At 43.8% G+C, this 27,244-nt stretch overlaps 1 long non-coding RNA gene across 1 annotated transcript; it reads left to right on the top strand.

Moving 5' to 3' along the window:
• The first annotated feature begins 296 nt into the window (after positions 1-296).
• On the top strand, positions 297-27,244 carry LOC133041019 (uncharacterized). The gene is made up of 3 exons (XR_009689099.1): positions 297-586; positions 17,919-18,044; positions 27,018-27,244. It is a non-coding gene; the product is annotated as an uncharacterized LOC133041019 (long non-coding RNA).

Raw genomic sequence — 27,244 nt, 5'->3', positions numbered from 1 at the left:
CTCCCCACAAGCACATTGCTGGCCACAGAGAGTGTTACTATCATGTGTTGAAAAGAATGTGAAAATAAAAGAGATAATGTCTGAAATGAAAAAAAAAAAAAATGGGACTTTCTAAACCAAATAATCAAATGTTGCCAATTCTGGTTCCCAGCTATCATGATTGATAACAAATTATCCAAAGGGCAGAATTACGTGTGGCCTGGGCAATGGTCATATCCAAGAAAAACACGTCTCCAGATATCTCCAGCTCTGTGGCTTCCAATCCAAGGCTCTGCAGAATCTGTGCCTCACTATGGGGCTCTGCTTCCAAAGGCATAGGAGGAACGATTCCTTGCCTGGTAGAGTGGCTTGTGCCCTGGCTGGGATGTTGGAAACTGTTCTAGAATCAGCCACCTCTGTTCATTAACAGCTGTGTGCTTTGGCTCCTTCTCCTAACCCTTTGGAGTTGCCATTTCTTATCTCTAAAATAACAGCAACAACTCAACAACCTTTGACTGAGGACAGACTGTTACATTGGGCTGGACAATGTGTGTTGAGATATAGCTACCACTTCCAGGAGAGTGAAGCAGTGGACACAAAGCATTGGGTAAGTAACAAGGATGAGGTAACTGAATATTAGAGCATCTCCATTTACCCAGTGAGTGTTTAAGGTTTTGTTGCTGTGAATATAAAAATGTGTCAGGGTATAAATGAAACAGACACATCTGTGTATAATAGTTAATGTGTTGTTTTAATTACACATACATACTTAAAATCGCTTATTATTTAGGCAGTGTCAGTGTTAATCACTTAGTTGTATCTGACTCTTCGTGACCCAATGGACTGTAACCTGCCAGGCTCTGCTGTCCATGGGATTTTCCAGGCAATAATACTGTAGTGGGTTGCCATTTCCTACTCCAGGGGACCTTCCTGACCCAGGGATCAAATCCATGTCTCCTGCATTGGATGGTTACTCAGATGGTAACCATCTGAGTTACCAGGGAAGTCCCAAATCACATATAATGTGTGTTAATTTATAAATATTGATTAAGAGGTTAATAGTTTAAAGCATATATTTAAAAATCCAGCATGGTTATGATGTAGAAGCATTGCTTTTACCAAGCCACAGTGCAATACGTTTGATCAAACTATTCCAATGCACCTTTTATGTCAGTGTCTTGGTCTTCACCAGTTGTGGAGGGGAGTGGAGAGAGAAGAAAGATGACTAGCCTAATTGCTGAGAGGTCAATGAACCCCTGCAAACAAGGAAATCTACTCTAGAATCTTCAGTCAGTCGCTCTGCTCCAATGTAACCACCTCCACAGCTTCTTTGTGCCTTCAGAAGAGTCTATATCACAGGTGTTCACACAAGCTGGTGGAACTGGCTTTTTTAGCGGAAACCAAGGGAAGGGAATGAGTTCCACAAAGGTCACTGTGATGCAAAACCAGGACAGCAGCTCTAGAACAGGGAGCAGAGTCAGACATGGACCTGATTCAAGGCTGACCACGAACAAGCCTTCTTAGAATCTGCAAATATCTTTGGATTGATTTGTACTTTCCAGGGTCTTTGATTGGGTATTTGAGTCAACCCTGGTGAGTCTCAAAGGATAAGGTGGGATTCTTTGTGTATCTTGCATAGGACACCTACTGGACAAACTCAAACATTTTGTCCCAGAATCCTTGGGTCAGCCCTGCTGGAACCTCAGGACTGCCTGTCCTCAAAGCAGTGCACTCTATGCTGTGTAAGCCTGGAGATAACCAGCACCTTCCCTGGTAGCCATAAAGGTGGTGTCATCTGCATATCTGAGGTTATTGATATTTCTCCTGGCAATCTTGATTCCAGCTTGTGCTTCATCCAGCCCAGCGTTTCTCATGATGTACTCTGCATAGAAGTTAAATAAGCAGGGTGACAATATACAGCCTTGACATACTCCTTTTCCTATTTGGAACCAGTCTGTTGTTCCATGTCCAGTTCTAACTGTTGCTTCCTGACCTGCATACAGGTTTCTCAAGAGACAGGTCAGGTGGTCTGGTATTCCCATCTCTTGAATAATTTTCCACAGTTTGTTGTGATCCACATAGTCAAAGGCTTTGGCATAGTCAATAAAGCAGAAGTAGATGTTTTTCTGTAACTCTCCTACTTTTTTGATAATTCGGGAAAAATAATCCTGAAGTAAACTCCCGGAGTTGGTGATGGACAGGGAGTCCATGGGGTTACAAAGAGTCAGAAGTGACTGAGCAACTGAATCGAACTGAACTCCCTGGTAGCCTGGCTTTCTCCCAGAGTAGATCCACCACCAGCAGGCGGAATTCTCCAGTAATCCTCTTTCCTTTGCCCTGGGTCTCCAGTCTTCCTCGGGCTTTGCCTTGATCCTGTCCCTCTGACGTGGAGGCAGCCAGATGGTGGCCTCACTGCCATCGGCAGGGGGTGTCCAGACACCTACCCTCTATCTTCAAGATATACAGAAAGAGTCCCAGAGAAGTTGAATTGTAGGTTGCAGGATCAGAAAGAGTCTTTTCCTACTCATCATAGCATCCTCCCCTCTCCCGACCCTAACTCTCATTTTTCAGAGACCAGGTGGGATTTCTTTAGGGTGTTTACCTTACTTCTCCTCCAGAGACAGTATCTGGCTTCTCTGTATCACCAGATGTGTGATACTAAACCAGTGTCTCCTTTCTCCAGACATTCAGGTGGGATTATAGGAGTCACTGTGGTCATGGCTATAGAAACCTTTAGTCTGATCCCGGGCTTTGTCTCTCCTCTAACTCCTCCTCTTTATCACTGCTTCCTTAGGGAATATTTAGTAGAGAAGAGCCAGGGCCCTGCAGGCTCCCAGGCTCCAATGTGCCTTGTCTCTCAAAGTCTCTGCAGGCTCCTCTGGCTGTCAGTTTGCCCTTTTTATGATCCTGCAAGGTTTCTGCCTCCTAGGTCTTCTGATCTTTTCCTCTAATCTTCTGGGAACATTCTCCATTCCCTCGCTTTCCCCACCAGAATGCTTTTTGACAGAACTGTTGGCTTGAGTTGTTGCTGGGTCTCGTCCATGAAGACAAACATATTGGGGAAAAAAAGCCCCAGGTTTTAACTCTCCCCTACCCCACCATCAGCTTCCTCTCTCCATGACCAGAGGCTGGGGCATTGTAAAGTGTCCCCAGAGCTTGGTCGTGGCCTTTGACACATTTTTCTGCATTTTGGGAAATTCCCCTTTCTCACTACCTCTTTAGACGCTGCAGACTTCACTGTGGTTCTGTTCAAATTCCTACTTTGAACATCACTGGTTAACTTGCATTGAGCACATTATATGTGTCAGGCACTGTGCTAAGCATTTTACATTCATGGTCTCATCCTTACAACAATCCTGTAGGGTAGGAACTATTATTATTTTTCACTTTATAGAAGTGGAACTGAGGCACTTGAACGAGAGGTTAGATAACTTTCCTGCATGGTTAGAAAGTGACAGAATCATGATTAAAACACAGCTAACTCCAGTGCCTGTGTTATTTATGTCTGTGCTATACCGTATCTTGGGGCTTCCCTGGTGGCTCAGTGGTAAAGAATCTGCCGTCACTGCAGGAGATGCCGGTTTGGTCCCTGGGTTGGGAAGATCCGCTAGAGTAGAAAATGGCAACCCACTCCAGTATCCTTGCCTGAAAAATCCCATGGACAGAGGAGCCTGGCAGGCTGCAGTCAATGGGGCCACAAAGAGTCGGACACAACGTGGTGAATAAACAACAACAGTCTACTGCATCTTACTGGGCCTTAATATATCTGCCAGCTCTTTCCTTTACCAAAGAAAAGAGCTATCTGCTTTCTGCCCACCCAGGGAGTAGATGTGTATATGTGGCTGACTGACACATGTAATAGGTATCAAGTATCTTTTGGTGGATGGAGGGAGGGATGAATGAATGGATGGTGGACAGGTGAATGGATATGTAGACAGATGGGTGGGTAAGTGCATGATGGGTGGATGACAGGTAAATCGATGAGTGGACTGTCACATGATTTAAGATCTTTTGTGCAGAAAAACATTTTGGAACACAAGGAACACAGATAACTCAAAGTTATAAACACTCCGGATGTTTTGTTGCCTCTTTTCTCCAAATCCTACTGGGTGCTGTTCTGTCTGTAAGAGGAGGGCTTTCTGTCAGCACCTAGTCCCACAGAACAGAGCAGCTGTGTTCTGCTGACTGTTATTTCTGCCACACTTATTTTCTTAGATGCTTCCAGCTAACTTTGGAATTCAAAATAGATTTGCTCAGGGAGGCTCAGTCCCTTCTCAGTCTGGCTGTTCCCTATCCTGGTGGGGTCCCGCAGCCCACGTCTGACTCAGGCTGTGGCATTTGTTGTTTATGTCTAGAAGTCGGAGGCACCCCTGTTGTGCAGAAACAAGGAATTCCACCTCTCCTAACTCCCTGCTGCAAAACAGAGGCTGAGTCTGGACATAGCCTAACCCAGAACAAGTTCATGGAACAGGTGGGCTCACAGGAGGGGGCCAAACTTACACATCAGGCATTCTCCCCACTTCACTTCCTCTTCCCCCATCATCGTGTGACCCAGCAGGACCCTATGGGGCCTTCCTGGGACAGATCCCTCCTCATATCTACTGTAGCTCCACTCTGCAGTATCCAGAAAATGATGTTTGATGCATACTTCCTGAGTTTTTGAGATGCTAAAAACCACCACCAAATGGAAGAAATTAACTACTTGATGATCATGAGCACATGAGACCTTTTGGGGCCTAAGGATTGATCACTTTCAGCCAATCAGAAAATCGTGCTTGAAACTAACACAACATTGTAAAGCACCTATACTCCAATAAAGATAAATACTACATATTTTTAATTTTTAAGAATAAAAAAAGTAAAGAAAACTGTGCTTGAGAGGATCACATACCCTGGGACACCTCTCCCTCACCTGGCCATTAAAAAATGTTTTCAGAAACACTTTGAGGAGTTTGGTATTTTTTTAAGCATGAGCAATCCAATCTCCTTGCATGGTCCTGCAATAAACCTTTCTCTGCTCCAAAAGTCGATGTTTTGGTTTGTTGGCCTCACTGTGTGTCAGGTACACAAACTTGCACTTGGTAACAATCATTCCAACCCTCATATAACCCCCAGACCTCTCTTCTTATTCCCTTGGTTCCAGATGACAAACTCATTCTTGCTAAGCTATAGTGACTATGTTCCTTTCCCATTAGAGAGAAGTTCCTCAGTAACAGCAAAGGTTAAACTCAGAGGCAGAGTTGCTCAAATTACAGCAAACAAGTGATAACTCCAGGCCCATCATTCAGACTAGCTTGTTCATCTGTGATATTATTTTTATGTGTTTGTTTACTAATGTTATTCAATCAAATAGACCTGGAGAACAGCTCAAGGCCAAATTCTTTTCTCATTTCTCTAGTATCTCTAGAGAGGCTTTCCCCATCTTACTCAGAATAAGGTTTTGGGGCACAAATGTGCTAACCGTTCTCACCAGCCCCAGGCCCTCAGTCTATGTGTCATTGCAGTAGATACAACTTACCAGAAGTGGCCAGCCTTGCCGCTTTCATGGTATCCATGTGCCCCTTAAGAGTGACCAAGAGGCCATGCCAGAGGCCTGGGCTGCAGCAAGCCTCTGGCAAGACCTCAGCTTCAGGTACCTCTAGTGCAGGTAGGAAAGATTTCAAGATATTGATTAATGTGTCTATTTTGACATGGCCATAAGAAAAGAAGTAAAGAAAAATTATATTTGCTCTTCTTTGGTCTCACTCTAAGCTTTTGAATCAACTCCACACACCCAGCTCTAATCTTTTTGTCTGGTTGTGAGCTAAGTTCACAGGAACACTGTGAACTTCCTGCATGAAACAAAAGGCAAGTTCTTTCTCTAGGGCTCCAAATCCTTTTTGTTGATGAGAGGACAATGAGAAATTTAGTTGTCAAATGTAATCAGCCTATTCAGTGTGAAAACAAATTAAATCTTTTTGCCTTGTGGACTGTGAACAAATCTGCCTGCTATAGGTGTGTCCCCATCCCTGGCGATCACTCATGCTGGGGCCTCAGACTCCTTTTTAATTCATGTGGGAAAACGATTAGAAAGAAGGAAGGTGTGTCCCTGGTGGGAGAAACTAGTCAGTGTGGTGCCTGTGTGAGACGGGAAAGAGACAACATGTCCTCCAGGTGAGCACAAGACTCAGCAAGCAGAGTGCAGGCTGATTTCAGACCCCATTCAGCCCCTTGTGTGAGACAGCCCCAGACCCAGACCACATAGCTTTGCTGAGGTGGTCTCTGCCCTGCTCTGGAGAAGGTTCTTAGTGTCTTAGATCTTGGAGTGTGTGCTTGGGACTTGCCCACCATAGACCTGAGGTCAGCGATCATGTCAGTAATGGAGCAGTGACAGTGACTGATTGGAGTTAGCAGGCTGGCCAAAGGCTGCATCATCCCCAGTTTGTTTGTTTTTCTTTTAAATTTTGGCCACGCCACACAGGATATGGGATTCTAGTTCCCCAACCAGGGATCGAACCAGGCCCCCTGCATTGGAAGTGCAGAGTCCTTTCCACTGGACCACCAGTGAAGTCCCATCCCTTTTCTGAGGCACTCATCACCAGTGCCTGCTCAGCACAAAGGGCACTGAATCTCAGCCCATGCAACTACAAGTGCCTCTGAAATCATCCATTCAAAACAGCTCTCAGGTAGGTAAGACATAATTGACAGAGACTCAAAGCTAGAAGCACTCTCGAGAGGCCACCTGGGTCGTTCCTCAGCCTTTGGGCAAAACCACCTCCAAACTATCCTAAGCCCTCTTGGCAGCTGATGGAAAGGTAGTTGGTTTAAGCCTTTGGCAAATAAAGATTTTGGATGGGCTCGGAGGGCTTCCTGAATGCTTGTATTTTTATGTTTAATTACACTATGGAATAGAAGTAAAATCCTCTGTGAAGCTGGACATCAGCTCCTCACCCCAACCACTATCATCCTCTTCCTTCTCTTCTTCTTTGGTCTGTTCCTTGGGAGATCATGCTGAGAAATAGATTAAAAAGCAAGAAGGTGTTTGAGATGAGTGCTCAGGCCCCACACCTGGGCAGAGGTAGGGACCAGACTACAGCACAGTCATCGCAGTGGCCACCATACCTCAGTCCAGCCAGCAGGAAGTGCTTCTCTCTCCCGACATCAAGGTAACAGTCTCAGGAAAGGTCTGTGGTTGGTGCAGGTTGGGTCCTCACCTGCTCCTTGGACCCAACCACTGTGGCCAGGAGATGAATGATTATAATTGGCCAATCCCCTGTCACGTGAAAGAATGTGAAAAAGTGAAAGTGAAGTCGCTCAGTCGTGTCCGACCCTTCAAGACCCTGTGGACTGTAGCCCACCAGTCTCCTCCATCCATGGGATTCTCCAGGCAAGAATACTGGAGTGGGTTGCCATTGCCTTCTCCAGGGGATCTTCCCGACCCAGGGATGAAACCCAGATCTCCTGCATTGCAGGCAGATGCTTTAACCTCTGAGCCACCAGGTGGCCACCACCAATTGGAGGGTGATGGAAAATCTTGCTAGACAGACAAAATCAACAGCTACCACTTACCTCTAAAGCTATCTACCTTTCAAAGTTGCCAAAAAGATTAGGGAAGACATACCTAAGAGCCTAAAAGAAAATGCTCAATCGATAGTCACTGCTGTTTCCTCCATCAGCATCAACAGTACTAATACAAACAGCCTTTCATCTAAAGTCTCTGGGCAAACAGGTGCTGATAAAATCAACATTGACTCCAACCTCAGCCCCAAATTTGAACTTCTCTTGAACTTTTCTGAAGATCTGAGGATGTTTAGCAAATATTTTCCTCCGGCGTATTTAATCTTTGTGCGTCTGTACTTTCTGAGCCAGAACGGGCCTGGATCACCAGAACCATCATAAGGACGCTTATCTCCCCGACAGCTTAAATGGTCTGAAAGTATTTCCCAAAAGAGACAGTCACCAGTGTTTTTCTAACCTTTCATACAGCCAGAGCATTTGGATGAAGTGGGGGAAATTCCTGTCTCTGAACTGTCTTGCAAGGTCTCTTTCCAATGATGGATGCTGTATGTCCTTCCCAACCCTCAAGATGATAAGCCTCTCCAGAACCTCGTGATGATGAAGGACAGAGTTCTGGGCAATTGATGGCAAGCCCATCAGCCCAATTCTCCTGTTACAGTGTCGCACTGCGGCCAACTGGATGGAGATGGATGTCTAGATACTTCCCAAACATCTGGACACCCTGCCCTCTGCCTCCTTAACATGCTGTTCCCTCTGTGGAGAACATGCTCTTCCCACTTCCTACCTGAATAACCCACCTCTCAAAATTCCTCCCATTTTTCAAGTTCCACCTCAATGCTATCTCCTTCAGGAAGTATGTCCTACCCCTTCAGCCATCTGTGGTCTTGACTACCTTTTAATCTCTGTATGGAATATATATTGTGCCTTATGCTGTGTTGCCTTAAATAATAAGCTTCATAATTCAGTTAGAGGACATTTATTAAGAATCTACTATGTGCTGTGCCAGACATTGGAGACAGAGAAAGTCTGTCTATCGTCTGTTTAGTTGCTAAGTCATGTACGACTCTCTTGCAACCCCATGGACTATAAGCCACTAGGCTCCTCTGTCCATGGGATTTCCCAGACAAGAATACTGGAGTGGGTTGCCATTTCCTTCTCCAGGGGATCTTCTAGACCTAGGGATTGAACCGGCATCTCTTGCACTGCAGGCAGATCCTTTACCACTGAGCCACCAGGGAAGCCTCGAGATGCATAAGATAAAATTAACCCAGCCAACATGAGGCTCTTAGAAGACCAGGTAGTACTTGTTTCAAATGATGAATTTCGAGGATATGGGCTCTTCCTAGTTCATTCTTTAGTTAATTCATTCACTGCCCGCTCAGAGTTTGGGTGTCCTCAACTACAAAGCAATAAGCTTTGTGCTATAAGGTCACAGAAGATCTTTTCTCATTCAACAATGGGTCTCGTTCATTCGCTGTCGTCACTTTGCCAGCACTTCAGTGGTCACTCTGCTCCTTTATTATCATCCAGAAACACAGTGTCTTTCTAAGTTTGAGAGAATTGAGGGCAGAAGTTTGGAATTAATCCATGACTAACATATCTTTATTAGTTGAACATGGTCAGCAGGGTGGTCAAGTTGATAATAAGCCGCACCCTCTGTCTAGAACATAATTTCGTCAGTAAAATGGGATGCTTGGAGTAAGCCCCTGCCAACTCTGATGTTCAGTGATTCACAGGCATTCTCTCTCTCGCTCCCACAAACAGCACATCATGTTCTACAAGGATGTGGCCACCAAGCCACCTGCCAGTGAGAAAAAAATACTTAGCTATGCCCACCCTCACCCCATGGTGAGCTGAATTTTGAAGAGGCTGTGACTGAGTCCAGAGGGCTTGAATTTTAGTCACTTGTCCCCATTCTCTGCTTAAGTTGTTGTGGGAACCAGGTGAGCAAATTAAACCTCCAGAGAGGAAAGGGGAGCTGCTAACACTACCTGATGGAAAAGCTCCCCCTCCTCACCTCATGTGCCAGCTCCCTTCCGCTGTGTGCTGTTTCTGGTCCCAGCCACGTGCCCATTCATGGAAGGAACTGCGGTCTGCCAGCACCACATTGACCTACCCCAGACCCGGCACACGTGTTAGCCAGGTACCCGTCACTCAAAGGATTTGATGTAAGGTGAGAAATCAGTCAGTTAATTCAAATTTTTTCAGATAGAGAAGAAGCTTTCCAATCTCCTCCTAGCCCACTATATTAACCATGAGTGCAAAACAGAGCTGTTGGTTAGTTTAAAAGGAGTAAACGAAGCTAAATTCTTATAGATACTTGAGGTCAGTATTGGGATGTGGAATAAATGTTGGTATTTGGTGAAAGATAATGAATATATAGAAATATTCACCATATAGATTGCTCTGCAGTGTCTATATCTTCTTGTTCCCCTTTGAAGAAACCAGAATCAAAAATTGTAGGTGAGATACTATGGATGGAGTCTAGGTAAGAGAAGCAATACAAATGCCAATCAAAAGGCCCCATCTTCAAAGGAAAAAAAGCCTTAAGGCAATATTAAAACACTGGCTAGTATTGTAGCTTATAAGTTAAAATACAGCACAAATGATACATTCAAATCAATTACTTTTCAAGTAGCAGACCTAGTAATATAGATGAAGAGTGTGCAGTCTGGGACTCAAATATTTGATCAAGTTTTTCAGTTTATAGTTTATATTCAGATTTTAGGGTGTTTCCCTTGTGTTTGTTTTTATTATTATAAAATATTTTAAGCATCTATAAAAGTAGAGAGAACAGTAAATTTCAATATTTCGTCATCTAAACTCTGCTCTCCATGCTTCATCTACTTCTTTTTTTCCCTTTTTTTCCTGTTATATTTTAAAGTAAATTTTAGATATTGCGTCATTTTTCCCATACTTACTTTAATAACATTTTCTTTAGAAATGTTTAGAACCTTTTCTTGTCTAACCACATCACAGTCATCATGTAGAACATAATTAGAAACAATTCTTTGCTGTCATCTGACACTTTGTACATACTCAATTTTCTCAGAATACCCACCAAATGTCTTTTTACTATTTGTTTAAATCCTGGTAGAGATACAATGCCCACATTACATCTAGTTGTTATATCTCATGTGTTTTTAAATTTAGAACAGTACTTCCTCACTTTTTTTCCCCTGCTATTAACTTGTTGAAGAATCCCAGCTTTTATAAAGAGAGATGTGTAAAGTTCAAAGAAGAGCTACCAACAAGGTGTTAGTGGTGAGGAATCTCAAAAAAATGCCAGAATGAACCCCCGGTTTTTCAGGATGGTCAGGAAGCTGATGCTGTCATGGCTCAGGAAAAAGTTTCCACTCCTCTGGGTGCCAAGAGTAGGAGACTAGGGTGAAAGATGGAAGGTTTAAAGTTCTTAAACAGACTTGAACTCTCAAAAAACAAAAGGTCAAGCCATCAAGGAAATGCAAATGAAAACCATGATGAAATACTATTTCACACCCACTAAGACGGCAATAATCAGAAAAAGAAAATAAACAATGCTTGTTGAGGATGTGAAGAAATTCAAACCTTCATAAATTGCTGGAACGAATGCAAAATGGTGTGCTGAAATGGTACACTGGGAAACAGTCTAGTAGTTCCTCAAAAGATTAAACAAGGTTTGCCATATGACTTAGCAATTCCACTCCTAGGAATATACTCAAGAGAACTGAAAATACATATCCACACAAAAATCTGTTCATGAATATTCATTGCATATAATTCACAGTAGCTCAAAGGTAGAAACAATCCATATGTCCATGATGAATGGCTAAATTAACAAGGTACACCCACACAATGAAATGTTTTTCATCAAAAAAATGAAGCACTTTTACATTCTACAACATGGGTGAAACCGAAAACTATTATGCTAAAGTGAAAGAAGCTGGCCAGAAAAAAGCACATACTATATGATTCCATTTATAGAAAATATTCAGAATCAACTGAGTAGATAAGAGAAAGAAAGATTAGTGGTTGCCTAGGTCTGGCTGGGGGGTAGGGAAGGTTATAAAGGGGGTGAAAGCTAAGGTGTGTGGGATTGCTTTTGGGGATGATGAAAATTTTCAGAATTAGAGTGTGGTGATAACTGCACAACCCTGTGAATATACTGAAAGTCATTGAATTGTATACCTTAAATGGTAGATGACATGGTAGATCTCAATAATGCTGTTATATGGTTACATCTCAACAACGCTGTTAAAACTACACACACAAAAGTTCAGGGGTTGGTTATCAGCTGGCTTGGAGCAGGGACAAGGACCCTGCCTCGGCGGGGCCACCTCCCCAGATGCAGGGGGCTTCCTGCCTTACCACTTCTGGCAAGTGTGACTCAGCCCCATGTGGCCTCCCTGCCGGCCCCCAGCAGGCTTCTGAGGCGGATCCGTCCCGGGTTATGAACCAGACAACCTCTTGACCCTGCTTCAGTAATACCACGAATGGAAGCCCAAGGGGAACCTAAAGGAGATTCATTTTCACTTTCACCCACCTGATTTCTCTCCAAGCTGACCATTTCCTCTCAGGCCTGCATGCGTTCTTGGAAGACAGCAAGACCAGACGCAGGTCTGGATGCTAAATCCTCAGTGGAGGAGGGGGTGGTGGGGAGAGGTTGCCCAAGACCTAGAGGCTGAAAGCAGGCTTTTCAGGCAGTGGGTAAGATCAAGGTTTCCTTTCCACATGGTTTCAGAATGGGGCTCCGTGTGATTGGAGGGGTTGTTGAGTAATACCCAGAATGAGGTTATGGCCGGGGAACAGTGGGATGTTGTACAGAAGTCTTCCTGCCTGACTCTGAAATTCTCTCCAGGCTGTTTACAGTGCTGGTCTTGTCAGATGTGGACATCTGCCTGGCCCACGCATCTCCAATTATCCCTCCAGCCACAGGATCCTTTGCCCATTTTGGCAAAGGCACAGGCCTCAGGAGAAGGATTTGGGCCCATGGAAATTGCAGAGGACCTGAGTCTGCCGAAAGGCCTCTGGGTCTGCCGGTAATAAAGAAAGCTCCACGGAGGAAAGGGCGCCGTGGGTGGGCCGGGTTCCCAAGAGGCCAGGAGCAGTCTCCTGGCCACCCACAGCCATGATGGCCCCACCTCTCCCTTCTTGCTCCCATGGCTCCCAATTCCCGGTTCCACTTCGAGGAAAAGCGGCCACAGGCCACAACCCTTCTGAGCAGCTCCAAGGGAACAGGTCAATAAACAGAAGACAAACATCAATAAGAAAGAGTGCAACTTACAAAGCATATGTTTCCAGGGAGAAGAATCCAGAAAAAACAGTCAAAGGTTATCTGGAGCCCTCATCCTATATGCTAAGGAAGTGCCCTCTTAACCCTGGGGGAGCAGACACTCCATTCCCTATTCTTCTCATTTCTAGCCCTGTGACCCCAGGAACCTCCATGCCCAGTGCCCAGGAGCTTGTCTTTCTGTACATCTCACCCCCAACATCTGTCCTCTGTCCCCTCCATCTCACCTTCTTCCTTCCCATATAGCATCCAAGCCCTGCAGCCAGGCAGGTGGGAGTTAGAATCCTTGCCAGATGACGGTGGGCAAATCTCTTGACTACTGTGCTTCCCTTTTGTGTCTGCATGTCCTGGGAGTAATAATAGCCCTCTCTTTGTGGAGCTATGGTGAGGGTTAATGAGAAAACATGTTCACTCAGTCCAGAGCAAGTGCAGGAATTTTTTTTTATTATTCTCTTTTCTCTCTCCTCCTCCCTTTTTTCCATTCTTTCCACTGTCTTTCCTTCCTTCTCCTGAAGTTAACTTTTTGAGATTTAAACCTCCATCTCAGCCTCAGTGGTAAGCTGGGTGACCCCCACTCCCAGCTGGTTTGCAGGCTCCTGTGCATCCTGGTGAGGGATCTGATCTTCCCCCAGTTCCCAGCTCTGCCCATCTGTGGAGCCCCCTGCACTGCTGTCTTGGGCCGGCCACCACACAGGAAAGGGGTCCCAGCAGGGCTTAGCTCGTCATCAGCCCCACGTTGTGACTTGGAGTAACTTTTCTGCATTAGATGACATTCACTGTGTTAGATAAGGAAACAGGGGTCTCCTTTCGGTTCAGTTCAGTTTCTCAGTCATGTCTAACTCTTTGCAACCCCATGGACTGCAGCATGCCAGGCTTCCCTGTCCAGCTAAAACGTCTCCTGTAGCTGCTGCCTCTGCAGGGCCTGAGCATCGTTCCCCAGAGCAGGCAGGAGGGATGCATTCCTGTGAAGGATGCAGCTCTACTTTGCTTCCTTTTCAACTTATTTGGGCTACAGCACTGTGCATCTGTGAGGTGTCCCATGACAATTACAGGGACCCAGTTTGGTCCCTCTGAAGCATCTGAGCAAGCATGAAGGGGCTGGGGAGAAGGGGGTCCTCTGGTCAGCTGTAGAACTCCATAAAGAATCCAGTCCCTCACTTTGGAGCCCACACATCACAGTGAACCAGCCAAGCCTTGTAATCCCCCCTCCCACAAGTAAGAAGCAGTATCCTAGGAGAAAGGGTGGTCATCCCCTTCCAGATGCCTAGAGAAAGCCTTGGCTCTGTAAGGAAGCACTCACCAGATAGGTTTTATGTGTGGAGGCTGCTGCCCATCACCATGATGGCTCCTGACTACTGACAGTAGTGACCAGTTGCGGGGAGGCAGTCTGCCCTGCCTTGGCACCACTCCTGTAGTGGTTGATGGAGGTTACCAGTATTACACAAGGTTCTCCAGCAAAATGGAACCAATAGGATGAATGGATAAGATAGATGGATGGATAGATGGATAGGTAGAAGGATAGACAGACAGATAAATTATAGATAAAGTAGGGGAGGAAAAAGAATTGCTTTCCTTCTATCCTTCTAAATGCTCAGCTGGGGTCCCTGTAGCAAAATGGGTTAATAAGAGAAAAATAGAAGTTTTTTTTAACATGTATGTCTCATGGGAGACACCCAGGAAAAAAATGAGAAACTCTCAAAGAGGTATGTTAGAATTCTGTTTCAAATACCATCTTCAGCTAAATCAAAGAAACAAGTGTGTGGGGGAGTCAGTTACAGAGGCGATGAGGAAAAGTGAGATAAACAAAAGTACAGTTTGTTATACAGGCTTTAATTGAAGTCTTCTCCATTGATAAGTCTCTAATAATTGGTCATCTTTCTCTTTAAGGTAAAGAGAAGGAAATACCCTCACAGAGATTTTTTTTTAAATAAATGCAAATTTCCCTTACAGAAGAGTAACTTATACTCTATTTTGACGGCTTCTCCTGTGTTTACTGTTTCTCAGAACAATCAGCTCAAAATAATCTCTATGCCAAGGGTGTTTTTTGGGGTGGCCTCTTCTGATCTCCTATAATAGGTAGATAAAAATTTATTTATAAGGATTAGCTCATGAGATTACAGAGACTGATAAGTCCCAAGGTCTGTGGGATGAGTCAGCAGTCTGGAGACTAAGGAGAGGTGATGTGCCATTTCTGGCAGGCTCAAGACCCAGAAAGAGCCAGTGTTTCAGTTCAAATTAAAGGCAGAGGGGAAAGATCAATATCCCAATTTGAAGGCAGTCAGACAGGAAAGAATTTTATTTTACCTAGAGGAGAGTCAGCTATTCACACCTTCAACTGATTGGATAGGGCCCACCCATATTAGGGAGGGCAATCTGCTTCACTCAGTCTAGTGATTCAATGTTAAGCTCACCCAAAAACACCTTTACATAAACAGCAAGAAGAATGTTCTGCCAATATCTAGGTACCCTGTGACCCAGCCAAGATGACACATAAAATTAACTATCACATACCATTCTTTTGAGCTTCTAGAGGAGCTTTCTGCAAAATATGTGCTTCATGGAGCCCAGTCTTAAGAAATGCTCCACCAAAAAGAGAGAGAGGGAGAGGGTGAGAGAGAGAGTGAGAGAAATACTGTATAATCAAATACATTTAGAAAATATGATATATTTCTCCCTACCCTTGCCCAACTTCTCTTCAAGTCTTAAAGTGTAGCAGCAGATAGAGACCAGTGGGGAGTCCTGTAACCAAGACAACTGTTTAAAGGTGTTTGACCCAGTAATTCCCAGAATGATGGAACACCACTTAGGAAATGCGGCTCCAACAGTGGTTTTGAGCTGGCTGGACATTTGCAGCACCTGGGGAGCTTATTAAGTGCCAGTTCCCATACTCTCTCTGGAGTGAGATCCGGAAGTCCTCATTCCTAAACACTCACCTTCCAGGATGAGGAAGCTGGGAGCAGCTCTATTTGTCATTCACCCCATTCACTCAGGTGGGTCCAGGGAAGGGGAGCCACTTCCAGTTAGATCTTCTTCTCCTTGGCCTGACTCCCTGCTTTGGTGAGGATATTGTGGAGACCATCCCTTCCTGGAGTCACTCCTATTGTCCTCCTAACAGTCTTACTTTTGGAGCCTGTTCTAAGCCCCAGGGAAGCAGCAGGATTAAGGAGCATAATAAATGAAGGGGCTGGGTGCACACCCAAAGTGTTGCACACAGTTGTGGGTCTCAGGCCTCGTCTGGCCCTCTGGGTCCTGCAGAGTTCCCAAAGCTTCTTTCTGTCTTGGGCACGCAGCTGTGGTTAGCTGTCCTCACACACTGTGCCTGCCCTCACTGTTCCCTCTCCTCCCTTACTTGATGCCCATCTTTCTTCACTTGGATAACTCTCTCCAAAGGGCAGCCCAGTTATTGTCTTATAGAAGTTTTTTCAAATGCCGGGTAGAGTCCAATGCTCCCTGGTGCTCCCATAACACTACATGAAATCCCATTCTAGCGTTTAGTGCATATGTGCTACACTCACGTGTTTATGAGTCCACTCCTTCCTGGACCCTAACTCTATTCCCCTCCACTTTAAAATTGAGGGTGTGTGTATGAAAAATCTGAGTTCCCACTGCATGCACATTTTGGCTAAAAACTGGTGTTCTGCATCTAAACTGCCCACCTATCCCTAAATTCTAAGTGGCACTTGCTAGTGCCTACAAATTCATGATTTCCAAACAACTCACTGTCCTGCCATCCCCTTTGTGAAGAGTTAGGACACCTCTACCAGGCCTTCAGTTCTTTAAAGTCAGTCAGTGTATATTAAATGTCTTTGAACCCCCGGAGCCTGTATATAATAGGCTTTCGGTAAACCTTGGTGGAAATTAACTAAACTGTTCATAACTTCTTAAGAGACAGATCTCATTAATGTGATTTATTATCTTCATGATTTCATAGGCAGAAACCTAAGCCAATGATGTTTCTTCTTTGCCAGACTTCCATATTAAGGACTCAGAGATTCACCAGGGGGAATAGGGGACAGCAAGCTGTCTAGAAATCACAAATTCATAAGAACTCAGCAAGTACCTGGAAGGAATTAGGGACAGGAAGGGCAATCAGGATTAAGAAATGACAGTAGCTTATAGCCAAAATCATCATGTAATGAGACTTTGTATTTTGCCTAAATAAATAAAATTTTAATTTCAAGAAGAAAAATTTTCTAAGTTAAATATATTTTTTTTTTTTGCTGCTTCAGTGCTCTTATTTCATGAGCAGCCTGGACATTTGAACGATCTCATCAGTCAAAACCCAACAGGAGACCAACAGCACCTGTAATTGCAGCTTTAATTGTGATAGTAACTAAGGATAGATCAACAAAGGGACCAATGACAAAGATGTGTGTGTGTGTGTGCTCAGTCGTATCTGACTCTTTATGACCCCATAGACTGTAGTCCATCAGGCTCCTCTGTCCATGGGATTTTTTCCAGGCTAGAATACTGGAGTGGGTTGCCATTTCCTCCTCCAGGGGATCTTCCCGACCCAGGGATCAAACCCGTGTCTCCTGCATTGGCAAGCAGATTCTTTATCACTGGGCCACCTGAGAAGCCCTTGACAAAGGTGAGATGGGATTAATTCTTGTCCAGTGAAAACAGTCAGGGATGATGAGGTGCCCAGAGCCTAGCAACCCTGGGAAGCTGCTCCTGCTCCTAGGCCTGAAGGGGTTACCAGAACCTGGGAATAACAGACTGCAGGGGGTTGCCCACAGGAGCCGAGAGGGAGTTGGAGGGAATAAAGACCCATCCTCACTCTCTGTCAGCCTTCTAGTCTCTTATGAGAATTCCTTGGCAAACCCAACCAGAGGCTTGGAGGACCAAGAAGCCTGTGGATACAAATCTACAGCCTCCTGGGGCATAGAGCATGGTGGAAAGGAAGGAAAACCCATCTGAAAAGGCAAATGAGGATTATGCAGTGAGCCCTTGATTAAAAAATAAAGTCACATTCCTTTACTTAATGTCCATATCACAGCAATTCAGAGCCCCGACTTCCCTCAAGCCTTGAGAAGTCTCTTCTCAAGCCCTGAAGAGGATATGTGTACCCAACTTCTCCAACTAGTAGTCTACAAGTCCTAGGCCCTTGCCTGCTGCTGGCTTTTAGCAGCATCTGTGATATTGAATTATATTTGTTCTTTTTGAATCCTAGGTCACGTGGGCTAAGAGAGGATAATTTTAGAGATTCTGGGAACTTCCTGGTCACCTGACTAGGTCAGCTAGTCATGGATCTAGCTGTCTGCTGAAGTAAAACTATCTTCCATTGCCTTCACACACTGTGAGTATAAAATACTAGATTTCCAGGGTCCTGTAGAAAGAAGAGCTGCTTCTGGGTCATTTTACAGACATTAACATAGGAAACATGTCTTCATCTTATAGTCAGAGAATGGTGATATATCAAATGTCTAGGTTTTATATGAGAGTTAAAGGAGAATTTTTTACTTTCAAAATTTTATGACCATTTTGGATTAAGCTTAGGTCATTTCTTAACCTAAATGGCACTGCGTATCCTTAAATGGAACTGGAATTGTGATTTTTATGAGTTTTACAGCCAGCTTATCCACATCATCTATTATTACTAATCTTGTCATGAACTGAAACATTACATGCTATTGTAATAAACTAGTGAAATTTATTGGCACCCAGCACCCCAGAGTGAGATAAATAGCTGTCTGAAAACATTTGGTATGCCAAAAATCATAAGTTTTGAAGGCTTACCATTAACATTTGAAGTCTTGAGCTCAGAATCCTGGTTTTGAGAATTCCAGTTATAGAATCACTGGCGACATTTCTCAGAACTCATTTGGTTTATGTGGAATGTGTATCAATCAACTCCACCTCTTTCGATCAATACCTCCAATAGGATGTGGTAAAATTCTGTTGAATTTGTTTTCATAGTCAAGATGCCTCTTAGAATGTTCTCCCTGGGAGAGAGGGAGGAGGAGAGGAGATGCCAGATGTTTCTAAGATCACCTACTGCTGGCCAGAAGCTCTTTGGGTATGAGAATATTGGAGGGTTGTATTGAAATGTTTTTGCTTGCAAGTAACTGAAAATTTCAAGTCAAAAGGACTTACACAACAAGAAACATTTCTTATTTTACATAACAAAAAGCCCTGTGATAGGATGGCTCCCAAGTTAGTGACATCACTAAGAACCCAGTTTCTCTCTATTTTTCTGCTTTGCCACCCTTTGTGGAAGTCTACTGCCTTGTCCTTACGTTATTAGCTTGTGATAAAATGGCAGCCACTGCTATGAGTATCACATAAAAACACAAAAATGTCAAATAAAAGAAATATCCCTGTTTCTCTTTTAAGAAGGAGCTAATCTTCTCATTTCTTTTTGGTTTGAAGTATATCACATGTTCAGGCTTACACTGTCTCTAGTAAGAGGAAGAGTAAGGGTCACTTGAAATAGCTTAACTTCATCAAGACCCAGCCTCAGGAAGCTGGGGATGGTCACAATCCACCTGGAAGCACAAGGGCCTCACTAAGGAGGGGATACTGAATAGAACTGGGATTCAGTTGGGAAGAAGGTGGGTACCACGCCCACAGGAGGAGACAACCAACAGTGCCCACTGCAGACATACCTGAGAAAGTGCTGCAGGTAGGATGGAAGGTGATGGGCAAGTCAGTACACTCAGGGCAGGCTGTTCTTTTCAGGGGTGCTGCTGCCTGGTTCTCATTCTCCAAACAGGTGAGGGGAGCTCTGTTTTAGGAAACTGGATGGGCAAGAAACAAAGGCAAACCTAGCGGATGTCCTTGCAGTATATGCTTGTATATGTAACATAAATTTGCATTTTTATCTGCATAAATATCTTAAAGTATGTACCTAAAATATGTATGCATTTTATCTGTATAAATATCTTTAAAGTATGGAGTTAACTAATAAAAAAAATAAAATAAAATAAAAAATTAAAAAAAAAAAGTATGGAGTTAAAAGGGCTTCCCAGGTGGCTCAGCAGTGAAGAATCTGCCTGCCAAAGCAGGAGACAGGGGTTTGATCTCTGGGTTGGGACGATCCTCTGGAGAAGGAAATGGCAACCCACTCCAGTATTCTTGCCTGGGAATCTCATGGACAGAGGAGCTTGATGGGCTACAGTCCATGGGGTCACAAAGAGCTGGACACAACTTACTGACTAAACAACACCAGCAACATGGAGTTAAAAAGATGAAAGGGGTAGAATTCTCAATGTCAAGCACTTGAGTACTCTCTACCTAGGCTGTATGCTTTCCTAGGTTTCCCAGGCATGGTCTTCTACAAACTCTGACTCACTAGATGACTATGTGTCAGACCACTTGTACTAATTCTTCACTGGGAATGTGTGGTCCCTGTACCTGTGAAGAAGCCAAGAACTTTCAGGTGACGTTTCCACATCATCATAAACTATCTCCAGGAAAAAAAAAACATGTTTGCTTTTCTGGGTCACACCTAGTCCTGCTCTCGCTGACGGGTGGAGGACTGTTATTTCATGAAGTCTAGACTTGTTATCCTGCCCCAGATGCACACCTGCCCTCCTATGACTCAGCCACGAGAAAGCCGCCCAACAGCCACCTGGCCTCCCACTCCAGACCGCCTTTTGAAAGTCACTTAGAGCTCCCTTTTGCCCATTCTTATCTCTTCTATTGGGCTTTCCAGGTGGTGCTCATGGTAAAGAACCCTGCTGCCAATGCAGGAAACGTTAGAGATGCAGGTTCAATCTCTGGGTCAAGAAGACTTCTGGAGGAGGGTATGGCAACCCATGACTTAGCATGCACTCACGCATCCCTTCTATCGCCCTGAAGGTGGACTTTTCAACCTTGTGTTGCAATTTTTAGAGTGCGTGAGTGCTCAGTTACTTCAGTCCTGTCTGATTCTTTGCGACCCCACGAACTATAGCTTGCCAGGCTCCTCTAGGCTAGTAATTTTCCAGAAGCACAAGTTGTCAAGACAAGCGAGTGATCTTGCCAGCTAAACTGCCAGTCCTTTTATGAGTAAAGTCAATGTTTTCTCAAGCAGGGGTCTATCAGCTGGATACCAAATCAACTCTACCTTGAAAGGGTCAAAAATGAAACACCTTAGCTGCATGTTGCTAAGGGGCACATTATTGTCCATTTAGAGGCCCTCCAGACATCATTTGTTAGAGAATGAATCTACCAGTAGCATGTGGCCTGTTGGGTCAAAGTCCTGCTTATAGCTGGCTAACCTCCCTTGAAGACCCTAATAGGGCCTTTCTTCCTACAAAAAAGTCCTACTTTTCCAGGGAGGCAGTGCAGTTTAGAGGTTGAGGGCTCTATGCTGGAGTTACTGCATTCAAATCCCAGTTCTGCCACTTACCTGGCATAGGATCTTAGGGAAGTAATTTCATGTCTCTGTGAACGTGTTCTCATCTGCAGGATGGTACAATAGGTGTGTCTACTTCATATTCATGTTGTAATTGTGACATGTAAAGTAATTGGTATATACCATGCTCAATAAATGTCAATGGTTAATATCATTATTTTTTAAATGTTTATGTTCTTTAACCCAGAAATTCTGCTTCTAGGAATTTTTTCCAAGAAAGTAATTGTAGATTTATTAAAAAAAAAAAAATTCCTTTAGCATATTTCATAATGTCAAAATCTAGGTACAATCTAAATATCCAAGGATGAGTAATTGGTTGAATAAATTACAATATATCCATGAAATGAAACACTAGTCAATAATTAAATACCAATATATCTCTGGATATGACATGGAATGATGTTCAAGATGAAAGTGAAAGAGGAGAGTGAAAAAGTTGGCTTAAAACTCAGCATTCAGAAAACTAAGATCACAGCACCTGGTCCCATCACTTCATGGCAAATAGTTGGGGAAACAGTGGAAACAGTGACAGACTTTATTTTTTTGGGCTTCAAAAATCACTGCAGATGGTGATTGCAGTCATGAAATTAAAAGACGCTTACTCCTTGGAAGGAAAGTTATGACCAACCTAGACTGCATATTAAAAAGCAGAGACATTACTTTGCCAACAAAGGTCCATCTAGTCAAAGCTATGGTTTTTCCAGTAGTCATGTGTGGACATGAGAGTTGGACTATAAAGAAAGCTGAGTGCCAAAGAATTGATTTTTTTGAACTGTGGTGTTAGAGAAGATTCTTGAGAGTCCCTTGACAGCAAGGTGATGCAACCAGTTCATCCTAAAGGAAATCAGTCCTGAATATTCGTTGGAAGGACTGATGTTGAAGCTGAAACCCCAATACTTTGGCCACCTGATGTGAAGAACTGATTCATTTGAAAAGACCCTGATGCTGGGAGAGATTGAGGGCAGGAGGAGAGGGGACGACAGAGGATGAGATGGTTGGATGGCATCATCGACTTGATGGACATGCATTTGAGTAAACTCCAGGATTTGGTGATGGATAGGGAGGCCTGGCATGCTGCAGTCCTTGGGGTCACAAAGAGTTGGACATAAATGAGCGACTGAACTGAACTGAACTGATGTCCATGAAATATGGCTAATAAGTGATTAATATATATATATATAAAATGATATAGTAGGTATCATTTTATTAAAAAGTAGATACATTTTAAAAAATATAAAAAATAATGAGCATACATGCATGCTAGGAAAAGGGTATACCAAGGTGTTAATGGTATTTAGGGTTTTATACTAGTTTTCCTTATATATGCTTTTAATTTGTCTATAATTATAAATAATCCATATAAAAATCCAAAGAATTCCAAACTGTGTTGTCTTCTTCCTGTCCTGGGCGTGGCTGACTGACCTGAATCTGCTCAGGAAATTAGAGCAAGGCTGTTCCAAGAGTAGGTACCCAGTCAAGAGCAGCTCACGCATGGGCATATCCAGTGACCCATGAGGTGTGAGGGCCTCTGCCCAACATGGGGACAGTGAACATCTGACAGAGCCACTCTCCTGGGATCTGGACGAGAGAGTGGGGAATGGAGAGGGGGCAGTCTGGCAGTTGAAGAGAACAAACTTGGACCTGTGAGATGGGCCAGAGGCTCCACAGGAAAAAGAAACCATGGGGAAAAGGACCAGAGGGGATTTCCAGTGTGGCCTTTGGCTCCTCATGGCTTACTGGTTCTTGGACCAGCTTTAGTCCACAGCTGTCTTTAAAATCAACCTCAGTTCTGAGAGTATTTTTGAGTGAGTTTCTATGTCTCACAGAAAAAACATCTGAATGACCAATTCCCCTACTACTGTCTTCCCAAATGGATCATGCATTTGTTTAGAGCAGACAGCATATATTCCACACCATGCACTTGTAGCTCAAGTCTGGGCAGAGTTGGCACTAAAGCCATTTCAGTCATGTCCTACTCTGCAACCCCATGGATTGTAGCCTGCCAGGCTTCTCTGGCCATGGGGATTCTAGGCAAGAATACTGGAGTGGGTTGCCATGCCCTTCGCCAGGGGTCTTCCTGACCCAGGGATCAAATCCAGCTCTCTTTTGTCTCCTGCACTGGTAGGCAGGTTCTTTACCATTAGCACCATGCAGAATTTAGTTGTTCATTTAATGCTTCATGTATTCATTTTCACACTCAACAAATATGCAATGTGTGTTTATGATGTGCTTGGTACATTTCTGAGCTCTAGGGATATAAGGATAAAATAATGAACAAAATAGACAAAAAAATCTCTGCCCCCTGGATTGGTAAGATATAATAAATAAAATATATATAACTAAGTTTTAGGTCACGAAAAGTGCTCATGTGAAAAATAAATCAGGAGAGGGCACACTAGGGTGGAGGGATGGGAGGAAGAAGGAGTTGTAATTGTAAATAACATAGTCAGGGAAGAGAAAAACATGGGAACAAAGTCCTAAAGGAGATAAGGAGGCAAGCCATACAATTATTTGGGGGAAGAGCATTCCAGGCAGAGAAAACAGCAAGTGCAAACGCCTGAGGCAGAGAGAGCCTGGTGTGTTTGAGAAAGATCAGTGACACCAATATACTGGAGGGCAAGCAAGGAGGAGAGAAAGGCTCTTGGAAATGGATCCATGCCCAAAGCATGATGGGACCAGAGGACAAGGGAGGTGTAAGGAAGGCAGAGATTGTTCCTGAGAGGGATGTGTTGAGGTGAAGCCTAGACCTCCAATCTAAGATTGGAAAGTGAAACCTGAGCCCTTGCTTTGGGTCCTACCTTTGAGTAGGAGAAGAAGTCAGCGAGGGAAGAGAGGGGCTGGATCACATGGCTGGGTCATGGAGGGTGCAGAGGACCCTGGCTTCTACTTCTAGAGATGTGAGGAGACGCAGGGAGCTTTTGAGCAGAATAGAGGCATGTTTGACTCAGGTTTAACAGATCACCCAGGCTGCTGTGAGGAAAATGGCCTGGAGGGAGGCCAGGATACAGGTGTTTGCGCAACACCAGGGGATATGATGGACATACAGATGAGGGTGGGAGTCACAGCTGTTGTGAGAAGAGGCAAAACCACATTCCAAATGTGATTTGAAGGTGGGTCATCTCAACAAACATGATATCCTAGAGAGATATGGTCCAAAACAAAGGCTCTGGCTCCAGTTCCAGGTTTAGGTTGAAGGTCAACATGTCCCTCCCAGGAACAACCATTATCTGTTCTCATATGACTCATTTTGGTTTTGAACAACAGGGCATTTCCATGGGTCTCTGCCTGGATGAATCTTCTTTCTTAAATGATGCCCAACTTTCCTCCCTTCTGACTGTTCACCGCCAATTGTCAAATAATTGAAAGAACCGCATTGTCCCTTTTGTGATCTTATCAAGTCTTTGGCAAGTTCAGACGGAGTAGCAAAATTCCCCTTTAAAATTAATTTACACATTTTCGTTGAAGATGAAAAAACAGATTCTGCATAGCCTTGGAAGCGAGCAGGGGAGGGAGACACTAAGGAATGCTCAAGGCCAGTGTCCTAGAGAAAAGTTGCCTCTCGGTTGAAAGCTGAGAATCAGTTCAGGGGGGTGATTATAGTACCTTCTGTGTCATGAATCACTGCTGAGGCATATCAAACAGTGCCCTGTGGTCTCCAAGACTTAATATGCCTCCAAATATAGCTAATAAGTTACTGGGAAGAATTTTAGCTCCTTAATAAACATCTCACTGAGGCTGAACAATGTAACTTCTGGAAATTAATAACCAGACCTCCTCCCTCAGCTTCACCTCCCACAAACAGAACACTGTTCATCAAGAGAGTGCAGACAGCTTTGAAACATACGTTGTCCCCATCTTTCCAACTATGAACAAAGGATGAATTAACAACCCAGAAGAAAATTATGCTCACAATCATGCCAGGAATGGTGCTGTTGAGTTTCTGAGTCAAACAGTACCAGAGCTAATGTCTGCCAATGCATGTGGCTTAATTGCTCTAAGTCATTTTCAAGGAGCTGTACCAGAGGCTGACAGACTTTGTTGGAATTATTGGAATTTTTTCAGGCTCTGTCTTGTTGGCCTACCTCATGCAGGAGTCAGATGAAATGTCAGACGTGCAACTGCCTAAACTCCAAGTCACAAATTTTCTGCCCTGCCTGTGCTCATGGCTTTTCTCTGAAGTCCTTTGACTTTGGGGTCAAATGATCTGGATTTGAAATTTAACTTCGCCACTTCTAGTTGTATGGCCTTTAACAAGAAGCTTAATTAGCATCATTCAACAAATATTTATTGACTACCTACTGTGTTCCAAGTACTGTAAACACTGATGAGTACATAGTTTTTGGAGCCTTGATTTCCTCATATGTTGATCCCACTCATATCCCCTCCTTTCAGAAGAAGCTTAGTAGAGAGCAGGGGTAGTGAGAAGTGAGATGTTTGCTAAGCAGTCAGCACAGAGTAGGTACACAGAGAATGATATTCATTATTGTGATTTTAAGGGTGTATTCATGAGACTTATCTGCTGGTCCAGTGGCTAAGATTCTGAGCTCCCAATGCAGGGGGCCGGCGGGGTTTGATCCTTGGTCGGGGAACTAGATTCCACACGGTGCAACTAAGAACGGGTATAGCCAAATAAATAAATATTTTTCTTTTCTTTTTTTAAAAATGATTCTCCAGAAAGTATTCATATTTTACAAGGGGATAAAGAAAACCTGGTCCTCTTTGAGAATGTAATCAGAAGTCCACTCCAGAATTTCACACTCTTTTGAAGCAGTCTTTCACTGGTTCCTGCCCATGTTTCCAAGATGATTAATTTCATGGCAGCCTGATTGGACCATAGGGTCCCCAAATATTTAGTCAGACATTATTTTGGGTGTTTCTGTGAGCGTATAAGCCAAGTAAAGCAGATTGCTCTTTTCCATGTTTGTGGCCCAAACATCAACTGAAGCCTTGAAGGAACAAGAAGGCTGATCATCCCCTGAGTAGGAGAGAATCCTTTCCTGTCTGAGTGCTGTCAGAATAGGACATCATTTTTTTCCCCCTGCCTTCAGACTTAAATGGAAACATAGGTCCTTCTGGGGTCTTGAGGCTACCAGCCTTTGGACACAAACTATACCATCAGCTTTCCTGATTCCTAGGCCTTTAGACTTGGTTTGACTAACCCCCACAGCTCTCCCAGACCTCCAGCTAGCTGACTCATCCAGCAGATCTAGGGACTTGCTGGCCTCATAACTGCGTGAGCTGTAAGAACTTATTAACTTGTAAATGGTGTTTGGTAGAGAACTCAGAAACAATAAGAAGTTACTACCCCAATTAACTGGGCTTTCCAGGTGGCATTAGTGATAAAGAATCTGCCTGCCAATGCAAGAGATGCAAGAGACATGGGTTTGATCCCTGGGTTGGAAAGATCCCCTGGAAGAGGAAATGGCAACCCACTCCAGTATTCTTGCCTGGGAAATTCCAGGAACAGAGGAGCCTGGTGGGCTACAGTCCATGGGGTCGCAAAGAATCTGACATGACGGAGCGTCTGAGCCACATCCCAATTAACTAAATTTGCTTTGAAATTTTTTTCCACTTTATTATTTTCAAGATAGCCGTAGCTTTAAAAAAAATGTATTTTCATCTCTTGATTTCCAGAAAGTAGATAAAAATATCTTACTACTTTAGATTAAATAATTCTCTCCACAGTCAAGCATGTATCAAGGAGAACTGCTTTCCCTTGTTTCAGCCTCTTTTAACATACCTGCCTTTAACAAATGTGTGGATTAAGCATTGCATACAGTATAATATTTCAGTATATTCTAGCCATGAATTGCCCAATACTTAATTAGGAAAGTAAATAGCACTGGGATTAAAATACTTCAAGCAATCTGGGTAAGTAGTTTTCATTTTACAGGATCCCTTTGCTAAGGCAGCATTGCTTATACATCACAGATGATTCCAGGGTCTACAGATCCAACTCTGGCTTCGGTGGTTTCCTGGTGTCAAGGACACAATCCTCCTTGCATTATCCAGTTTCACTGCCAGTGGGAAGAAAAACATTGTCTTGTTCTTCTTTTCTCCAATCACACCTAAACCAATATCACATGGGACCTGTAGAAGCTGTGTCTCAGCTCAAAGAAAAGTACATTGATGTCCCTCACATGCCTGCTGAAAACCTA

This window comes from Dama dama, chromosome 20 (assembly GCF_033118175.1).
Source record: "Dama dama isolate Ldn47 chromosome 20, ASM3311817v1, whole genome shotgun sequence".
NCBI lineage: Eukaryota > Metazoa > Chordata > Mammalia > Artiodactyla > Cervidae > Dama > Dama dama.
This window is presented reverse-complemented; position numbering and strand designations above follow the sequence as displayed.